At 40.7% G+C, this 10,572-nt stretch overlaps 1 long non-coding RNA gene across 1 annotated transcript; it reads left to right on the forward strand.

The window, feature by feature from the left end:
* The first annotated feature begins 221 nt into the window (after positions 1–221).
* Positions 222–5,775, forward strand: LOC147758365 (uncharacterized). Its single transcript, XR_015319825.1, has 3 exons — positions 222–600; positions 4,980–5,162; positions 5,502–5,775. It is a non-coding gene; the product is annotated as an uncharacterized LOC147758365 (long non-coding RNA).
* The last annotated feature ends 4,797 nt before the right edge of the window (positions 5,776–10,572 follow it).

A 10,572-nucleotide genomic window follows, 5' to 3' on the forward strand; every position in this document is an offset into this window, starting at 1 on the left:
CATGGAAAACATCTATGGCAATAGCATCAATATTATATATAATCTACACTGTGCAGCGTGTTAAAGGCTTCGTAATACGTACGAGGAGTCCACCTTCTTTCAAGCCGCGATCTCATAGAAAGGTTCGGTATCGCTTATCAAGCAATGGTAATGTTTGAAACGGTATCGTCTAATCAGATTCTTATGCCTATAATAGTATCGAGACCGTAAAGAGGCTTGTAACTATGTAGGCTGTCACATGTTTGGAGTCTGGCAAATGACAACGCAATAAAACACATTTAACAATAATTTGTTATTCGACAAGTGCTCGGTGCTCCCCCAAAGGGCGTTTATGGGAGATCACAAACGGCCCTGACGATCTAAATGTCTACAACTGTAACTGATTATTAACTTTGTTTGTAAATACCAAGAGCAGTAATCGTTCACGAGTTGGATGAGCCTCTCTAATTTTGATGTCGTTAATGGTCTGCGCTGTGATTTTTTGATATGCGATGAGCAAGAAATCGGAGATCGCTCTTCTTCTGAAACCTCGTGCGAGAACAAGTGATGGAGTCTGCGAGAAATTGCCTTTGATATTGGATGCAAGACGTGTAGTTCCGTGTAGGTACAATCGGACCTTTCAAATTTATCGCGCTATTAATCTGCTATTCCGTAGTTGTTTAAGTGAATGGATCAGTCACCCACAGCAATGTTAAATCTGGAATCGTAACTGCAAAACTCGGTTACCATGTTGTCACGGTCTCGTACAAAGCTGCTTTGAAACACATTTTCGACGGTCGAAAGAGGGCAGACATTCAAGTGAGCCTCAGCACGCAGAGGGGAGATGTCTAGTCACTGAGATTGTTATCGAGAGATTTATTCTGATGAGAAAACATGTTGAGTATAAGTCTTACGTGAAGTATAACTTTATGATCTATGTCCGTTGTCGACTGTACGTGACCATAGATTAGTTTTGTTACAATGAAAGCTTGCAAACCGCCTCTGATAAATACAACGGGATCTCTAAGGAGACTTGTTGCAGATACGAAGACATCCTATGAAACTTCAAGTCACCGCAAGTCATGTTTGCCTTATCGTGAGCTGCTTAAGACAGAGACATTACTTCCGACGCGGAGTGATTATCGGAGGCCATTCGATATGAAGTAGCTTCATTATCGAAATACTCGCCAATGTAGTTAAGGACTGGAGGTGGGGAAGGGCGCAGGCAAAAGTAAAACCGAGCAAATCGTAAAAACGAAGTCGGTCGAAGGGATCAGCTATGATCTAGGAGTCAGCCCGCATCTCAGTGGCAGGTTGACATTTCGGTGGCAGCTACTGACATTGTCGCTGTGGAAAGTACCACTTTTAGGTCGAATGTTGCCTTGGCCTGGCCGGGCGTTTTTGACAAAGCTACCTTTCTAGCAGAAAGCTCGATTCTGCAATACAGTAAGGACAACTTGGTGCAACTGTTATCCATCGCGCTTTTATTATAGCAGAAGCCTGCAAGTGTCAGGCAGCAACGATCTTTTATGCAATGCTTTTTATTGATTGCATTCATTCATTGGCCAAATGAAATCTCACGATGCAATAGGAGAGACTGATACTCCATTGACCTATTGATATTATTACTGTAAAGACGTCGGACTCTCTGACAATAGGTCAGGCAACTGTGCGGCTACAAACAATCCGATTACTAAGATGATTTCCTGTAGCCGCTTTTATTAATTGTTTTGCTTGTTATATATGACATATCGAATTCAAACAGTATGCCATTGATATCCGGCAGGGTTGATTAAGTTTATCACTAAATTCCATGCTCGAAGACCAATGTTAGTTTTTGTTCTGCTCTATAAACCAATATTGATGATTGGATAACTGCTAAATGGAACCCTAACGGCTTTATTAAAATATAACAGTTTATATGCTCTCACGACGGTGCAGTGGCAGTGTACTTGCCTATTGACCGGAGGGGTATAGTCTTCGTATGAACGTAGACGAAAACGGAACCAGTCGCTTCAACAAACGCTTAACAGTAATACCGGATTTAAAACTGAAAATATTTTTTATAGTGCAGCTTGAATGCGCGTCGTTTTCCATCGTTTCGTCTTTCGTATGTCGATTTTCTGGCTTGAAGAAAAAAATTCTCAAAAAACTTTACTTTTCAAAGTACCGCGCAACGTTTTTCTACGTGAGGGCGTAGAAATGGATACTTCTTTTTTATAGCAAATAAACACAGCGGCGCCGAAGAATCGTGTCATATATATATGTTCACGGGTTTATTATTCGCTAGGATTTGTTGACGGTTTCGGACATTTGTTACTTTAGGCGATACATACAAGTCGCCGAGGAACAAAGAATGTGGTTATTTAAAGAGAAAAATGTTAGTTTTCTAGTTATTTTATAAATTATTTTTTTGAACAGCCTGGCCTTAATCACTCTTTCAGTAACGCGCGGCTTTGTGCTTAATGTGGCGGGGCAATTGTGAGCGGCCATGCTGAAAATCCGACGGCAGATTAGTTTGTTCGATATTTTTTTTATTGAACAGATTTTCTGTGGACACACAATTTTCTGTTTCACCGTAAAACTCGAAACTTATTAGAAAATTCGCCAACCGGGGTAGGGCTTGCAGCTGGAATGAGCGGCTCATGGTATGAATTTCATACAAGAGAGTTGTCTGATCATGGTTGAATTTATGAGAGATAAAGAGAAAGTAGGAGCGTTGCTTACGTTATATGGGTATACCTTTGCAGCGCTCAAAAACGCGACAAAGGTCTCGGGGTTTCTTAATAGAGACACATAGAGTTATTATAGACAACAATTACTGAGTTGATCCGCTGAACGAACCCGTGACTGGCGTATCCAGTCTGATTCACATACCGAAATTATTAACAATTATAATTTGCAATCCAATAGAGGAATACGTGATGCTATTGTGACTATTGTGCCGGATGGTATTTTTTTTTAATAAAAATAAGACGAGTTTTTCGGCAGAGCAGCAAATGTTAACTACGTGTACGTGTATGACAAATCTTAATTTGAAAAACGGTAACTTTATTAGTTGCATAGAGGCCTTTTCAAGCCGAGCAATATATCTGTAACCGTTCATATAAATGGGGGCAATGCTATATATATGCACAATTTTAAGAAGTGATCTCAAGTCTTTGTTTGCTTTTGAAAGGCAAGAAAAATCGAGACTTATCCATTGGGTGTTGATTTTCCAAGTATTTTGGCCTCCAAACTCACTAGTCTCTGAGGGCATTCAATCAGGTTATAGCAGTAGATAGGCAATACTTAACGTTCTGCTAGTGACGCGTTGTTTCAAAATTATTTGAATTTTTCTTGCCTCAGGGCAAGCTCTCATTGATACAGTGAAGGGGAACGATGATGTATTGGTACTTGCGTGAGTGAGACAACGAAGTGGTCATTTTTAGCAGCAATATAGCGCACAATAAGTAAGCTCAACCTGTTTAGATCTGTGGAGTTCAACAGGCCACTCTTAGGTACATAGCAAGCGCCGATATTTGACAAATACCATAAAACTATGATATAAGTTGTGGTGTACGTACGTATGTTTGTTACAATGTTACCTAATTGAAAACTTTAATACCAGTAATATTACTTCTTTACCTTTTCATTTTAGATCCATGGAGCTGTACGTACATGAGACTACTATTTCACTCAATTTTCGCCTAAACCAAGACCTCTTGTCTGGAGAAATAAACGTTTTTAGTCGTATCAAAGAAAAAAAAGATAAAACAATTATGAGAATTTGGTAATTTCACTATAGTGGGTCCAAATTATTCTACTACAGAATGTACAGAGGGGTGTTAGTGGCTAAAAAAGATATTTTCCAAGCGTTCTCTGAATGCTAACACGTTGAATTTACTATGTAACATTTTACATAGGTTCATACAGTCTTCGTTTCTTATAGGAATTGCTATGGTCCGCAGGCGCGGGTGATTTTCCAGGATCTTCCTTTTAACTTTTTTTAAGGCTCCTTTTAACCCGCGAATTTGAATAGCATTTACGTATTCGTGCTATGCCCCTACTAGCAGCTATTCACAGTCCTCAAGAGCTCTGTCCACAACAAACTTTACCACAAACACCCTGTATACTGAGCCGTCCTGATCTATTGTTAGATCTACAGAGCGGGGAATCTAAGTTGGAGCTTCTTCATATCATCCAAATGAGAAGTTACAATACAACGAATTTTTCTGCATATGGTAGAAATATAATTTCCGATAGATATATTTATTCAATAACCGCGACTACAGCGCTGATTCAGGATCTAACTATTTACGAGTCAGTTTTTAAGTATTCCTTCTATAGACCGCTACCAGTTTTCACTACGCTACTGGTGGGTAAAAACTCGTAATGTGCCGCTCAGGAATAAGCGATAGTTCAGCAGTTGAGTTGGATTTTGAACTTCATGTAGGATATTATTCCAAAAACGCAGACACTCGAAACGGCCAGAACCTTTAAAACGTGTAGAAGTCTCAAGGGGTTTATCTGAATGACCCAATTGGCAATATATATTCTGCTTTCCAAAATATCGGTAAATTTCGGTCTCAAAAATGCTTTTTTGAGCCATCTTGATGAATTTTTAACACCTCAAAACCTAAATTCGATCTAGGCTCTTACGTTTGTCTTAAGGAAATTATGAGTAGATTTTTCAAAAGACGCATGGAAATTGTTAATAACGTAGATGGTCAATTTTGGGCAAAAAAGTAAACTTTTAATTTTGATCGGGGCTTGTCCCAAGTGAAAATATTAGATGTTTAATTGAATTGCGAAAAGAACAAAACTTTTTTCCAATATGGCGAGTTTGTTGTTTTGTTTTGAAAAAAACTGGCTACCAAAAATAGAGGATGGACGTATGCCGGTTGCGACAAACAGAAAACTGAAATTCAATCGCATCTTCTCTCTTTCACCACAGTTCGCCATTACGACCGCTAGGTTATTGATGGTGACCAACAACAGTTCGTCCCGCTTATTTCCAGGATTCGTGTTATAATCTGGGAGCCCCGATGTGGGTTCGCCATCTGCACTTGCTGTTCATCTTTGCCATGAATGGTGCATCTAGAGGGCAACTGGCCGATGCTATGACTCGTTCGTTTAAACTGTCAAACAGTCACAGAGTCGCACGACAGCGATGACGTGCGTTTGCATACTAATGGATAAAGGTAGGTTGCCCAAAAAGAAGACTCGGGAAGGCACAGACACTTACATACAAGCATACGCTTTTGCGTATACATATAACAGCTTGATATATCATGGTGAAAAGCTTCTCTTGTGTTTTGCGTTACATGAACAAAAGTTTGCGCGTAACCGTCAATAGGCGTATTTCGCTTATGTAGCAGACGGACCGCGACGGTTGTTGTTGCGGCGACCCCCGCCACTGCCGACGCTATTGACACTATGCGAGTGACCAAGCTAGCTAGTAACAGCCAAATCAGGGCGAGGTTTATCTGGACACACGTTAACTAACTGGGTTGCTCGATCATCTTTTCGTTTCGGGACAGCCAGACGTCTTAAGGAAGAACCGAAAGCCACGAAATGTGAGTTTTCCTCTTGTAATACTGCGTCCGCGGACGGCGGTGGCGGAAGCAGCAGCTCTCGATCGTTGGTCGCGCTCCGTTACTGCTTGCTGGGCACTCTTTTCTGCTCGAGTCAAGGAGCTTGGAGAAGCGTTAGGATTGGATAACACACGCTATGTACCGTTAAGATTTGAAATAATAAATTAGCTCCATCTAATAAGGATGAGACACGCATTGCTAACGTAGTGAAGCTTTCAAAGGATTGTGATATATCAGGGACATCCATTTGTATAGCTAAATATCTGTCAGTAATGGTGAAACATTACTAATCGAGTAAACGCTCTAATGTACGTACATAAACAGGCGCTATATTTGTGCTTACTTCTTGCAGTGCTTGCCCCTTGGAAGTGGGCGCCTCAGCTGCTTGTTTTCAAGCATTGACCCGTCACATTTTTGCTCGTGTTTTCCTTCTAATTACATACAAGGTAACATTAGGACAACAAGAAACTAGTTAAAATAATGAAGCTTGCAGTGATCATCTTAGTATAGTAATCGTGACCTACAGGGGGCAGAATACACGATAGAGGCTAATTTTAAGCATACTAAATGAATAGACCCTGTAGTGGTATAGAAGCTTGGCGAGTTAAAAGTAAGAAGTTGAAGAAATAGCGAGATGAATTTGAGGCTCGAATCCGGAATCCGAATATGCTTTCGGCATCGCTTCTACTAAATTAACCATTGTGACAGAAGAATAACTTTTTCTGTCTAAAAAGGAACCCCTCGCGGAAACACATGAAAATGAAAGAAAAGGGGCACAACAAATTCGCGTTTGCCATAGCGTACAACATGACATTATAAAATCGCATATTAGTTATAACTTTACAGGAATTTGTTTTTTTCACAGTGTTAATCTGTCTATGGAAAACTGCTATATTTATATTACAAATAACGACCGTTTATTTTTAATGGCTCCTTTCTTTCTTGCTTTCTTACTTCGTATATAATTTGTAAGTGCTGCCTCTATAAGTGCGTTGTGTTTTCACCACGTAGTGAATGGAAGTTCGCTATAAGTTCAGGTAAAAAGCAAGTGCTTCTCTAACACTTACGCTGTTTTTTTTCTGTACAGAGGTCAAACGCTCTCAAACTAATTTGGAAAATTTGTAGCACATACAACGAGATCCCACGACCGAAAGCGTTGCTTTAAGCTTTAAGATCAAATCACCGAACGGACCCCATCCCGGTCAGCCATCCCCGGTAGATAAGGATCTTTCAAACAACTCGTCGATTTGCTGAGAAGATAAGCTTTCAACATTAAACTCCTATGAGACCTCTTAAATATACTGAATTTTATTCAAAATTAGGAGTATTCAAAATTAGCGTAGAATACGCAAAGAGACACTTCTCATTGCTCTCACCCGGGGCCTAACAGCGCTTAGTTACGTTGACAGATTTCTACCCAGAATTCCCGCAGATGATCAACCGTGGGGCTTCCACACTGACAGGAAGCAGAGAAAAGAATCGTAGCTTCGGAGGATACGCCTGAGCCCCGAAAGAAACATGATTTATTTTTTATACAATTGGGAAACACTTGAAAGAAATCACTAATAGCGGTGTGTATATGGTTCAGTTGAATCGATTTAACAAGGCTATCTAATAGAAAAGATCCAATAGACGAGGCAAAGTCACCCTTTACAACAACAGTACGTTTTATAACGTTTATTTATCATTATTTAGTGAAGCCTTATCAGAATTGTTTTATGTCATCCAACACAGTTATACAAAGTATTAAGAGCTGCAAATGCATTTGATTAATGATGGCGATCAGCTTTTTTTTTATCATCGGATTTAAAAAAAAGGTGTACATTTGTCTGACGAAAGTCCATTTTGCTTAATCGACTATCGGCCCCTTGAGCAAATGCTGTTGTCAACGTATAGGGCAGATTTTATATATAATACAACATATCAGACATCAAATCTTTGGATTACCTTGTAGTTTACCATACATGGTCTAGAAAATGACTTCTTTTAACACAACTGTTCCATCAAAGCTGTTTTTGAATTATAAAAGCGTAGGACATCTGCATCTGAGATGGCAAGGTTCCAGGTTCCAAGGTTGTGCTTGTATTTGTTTTGGGCAATCGTGACAAGGCTGAACAAAATCTCCAAGCTATAATAATGACTATTATCGATACATTCGTTGCTTGCCATTAGTCCAGTTACTTTGACCGTTATGCGTTCAAACACTTCCCAGGTTTTGCGGCACATAGTTTTGGATTCATCGTTTACCAACATACAGAACACTTTAATCATAAAAATGCCAAATCCTTAAAGGCCTAAACTCTGGGGCTTTTTCTAATTCGAGTTCATTTCCAGGAAGGAAGCGTGAATCATCGTTTAGGGAATCAGTTTTTCTAAAGGTAAGCTTTATACAAATTACACATATTTATGCAGTTACATAATTCCACTAAACATTATTACGAATGGCACAGTAAACTAAAAGAAATCGTTTGAACATTGTATTCTGAAATGATACGAAGATCAACGTTGAAGCCATTTAGGGTATCGCATAGTGAGCGATGAGTAGAGGTTCAGAATAAGAGAAAAGTTCTAGTAATTGTCTCGTCTAAGAGCAGTCGTTCACTGCCCTGTTGTTTTCACTTCACAGGCTGAAAGACTAAGAAGCTTTACAGAGAACGTCTTTCGTCACTTCTAAAGGGAATGTGGTTCTTTTTTATTTTTATTTAGCTAACAGGTGCAGCTTACTCAATCAAGCAGGAATAATGCAGACGTTAGTATATTTTTGTAGGTAGGCAGTGTAGTAAATCCTCTAAGAGGGTTCCTGAAGTAAAGCAATTGTACGTAAAATTTCAGATATTCGTCGAGACAGCAGGAACCAAACTGAGATCTGCTGTCGGTAAAAGTCGCCATTTCTATAAATTAAACATTTATAATTGGACTGTCTAATCGTAAAAGGTATACATGAATAAGTGATGACTGGGTTTATGTTGTACGCATTTCCTAATCCACAATTGTGTTTCTTTCATGTCGTCCTCAGGCGAGAAGACGGCTTGTTTTTCTAGTAGAGTCTAACGTATAAATGCTACGCGGTTGGTGCCAATGGTCATTGGAAAACTTTTGCGGCCATCACCATGTGTTTAGCTCTCAATATTGGAAACCGGATCATGATTAGAAGGTTTACGCAGTTGAACTTCTCTCCTGAAATACAACACAGTGAGCACCTCTCGACGCATGCAGTAGCTCCATTCCTAGACGCTAATAAAGGTTAAGGGGGTTCGAAACACATATATACATTCGCTTTCCTCACCAATCCATAACATCGTTGGCGAGAACATATTCGACCCACATCAGTCAAGTCCAACAAAACAGGCACATAAAAAGAATTAAACGATTTATCGATTGTCGATTATTAGTCGTACTAAGACCCGGCCATATAGAAGAATATTGACAATTTCAGTTGGGCGGGCGCCCAAAAGTAACCTGGCAAGATTGAATTACCTTTGAGCACGAGAAACCGAGAGACATATGGGGTAGTTTTTCAAGATACTTGCTGAACGCTGTACGTTACTTTCATAAAGAAATTAAATATTTATTGGTAACCATCCATATGGACGGGAGAATGAGCGAGCACAATACATACGGTAAATGGATTTTTTTTTTGCCCTTCTTTTGTATCCATTTTCGTTCTTACCAGTGGGCCTAAACTGACAAAACATCATTATTTCATTTCAAATGCTTCACTCCAAACGTACTCAAGGTGTACTGATCATTTTCACAGTATCATAGTACTATAATAGAAACACGGGTATTCACCAGATGCGATTAATCTGTTGTATTGTAATTATATTTACAGCTTCTATCACACTTGCCCTTCAAGAAAGTAAAGACGACGCCACCGTTATTCATTGTAACAGCTCTATTTCCATAATATTTTTGAAAAAGACAGCCACAGCTATTGTTCTAGTCTGATACCGGCCCCTGCAGGTATTATATTGTATAATAAAATAGATGCTATTCGTGATGATAGTCGATGTCCGCTGCTCATTCTTGACGGAACACATTTGGTCAAGAAGGCAGGGGGCACTCTTAGCGCCATCTGACGGCGGGAAAGCGCTGTCCACTCCTTTGACTGAAGACTTCCTGGTAGCAAACAGTAGAGAGAAAAGAGGATGTACGCTGATCATCATCTCACGGATGGAAGACAGACGGAATGAACATTTAGACTCGAAGGTATCGTTGCGTTGGCGTTCTTTGATTCGTTCTTTCATTTGTCGTTCTCCTGATAATAACGATGGCTAGCTGTTGGGAGATGGGCGATGTTTAATCGGCCAGAGCTGCCACTCACTGGCGGTGACTGACGGCTGGCTAGGCAAGGGCCGTTAACGGACTGGGTAATATAATCTGCGATGGGCTGCCGACACCGTTGTCAGCCCGCTGGCAGAAATAAGCTGACCACATGAACCATGCAAATAGATCACCTTAATGCCTGGCTGGGCGGCCAAAAGGCGACACGCTAACATGACTGTTCTACAGGCACGGCCGTAACCGTCAAAAGGTCGACACACAGATAGATGAACGCCGTACCCACGCTCTGCTCGCGAAAGTTAAGCGGCGTATGACATAAAGATATGATTTTTAAGCTCGCACTGTTGATTCTAACGTTGCTCCTATAAAGCTTGTTTTTCTTGCCGTTAGATGGCAACGCGCCGACGACAGTGCTGTCGACAGACAAGCAAACAACGTTTACCCGGTGGTCATTGCTCAATCCGACCGACCTGCCGACCGACCATGCTCAATTTGGCTTGCAATCACTATTGCCATGCCAAGTCGCTCGTGATTTCTCCCGAAGCCGCGTTGCCAAACGAGCCAAGGGCCGACGAGTGCGCGTCCGCACCCGTGTCCCCTCCCTCATGGCCTGATTCCCGTCGACTACTCTGCTATATGCTGGCACACCTCTCGACTTCGTATCGAAAACCTGTTCATCTGTAGAAAGTGGGAGAAGCTGGCACGCTCTTGTCATGCCCACCCCCGCCCCCTT

The sequence above is a fragment of the Varroa destructor genome, unplaced genomic scaffold (genome assembly GCF_002443255.2).
Source record: "Varroa destructor unplaced genomic scaffold, Vdes_3.0 BEIS01000001.1, whole genome shotgun sequence".
NCBI lineage: Eukaryota > Metazoa > Arthropoda > Arachnida > Mesostigmata > Varroidae > Varroa > Varroa destructor.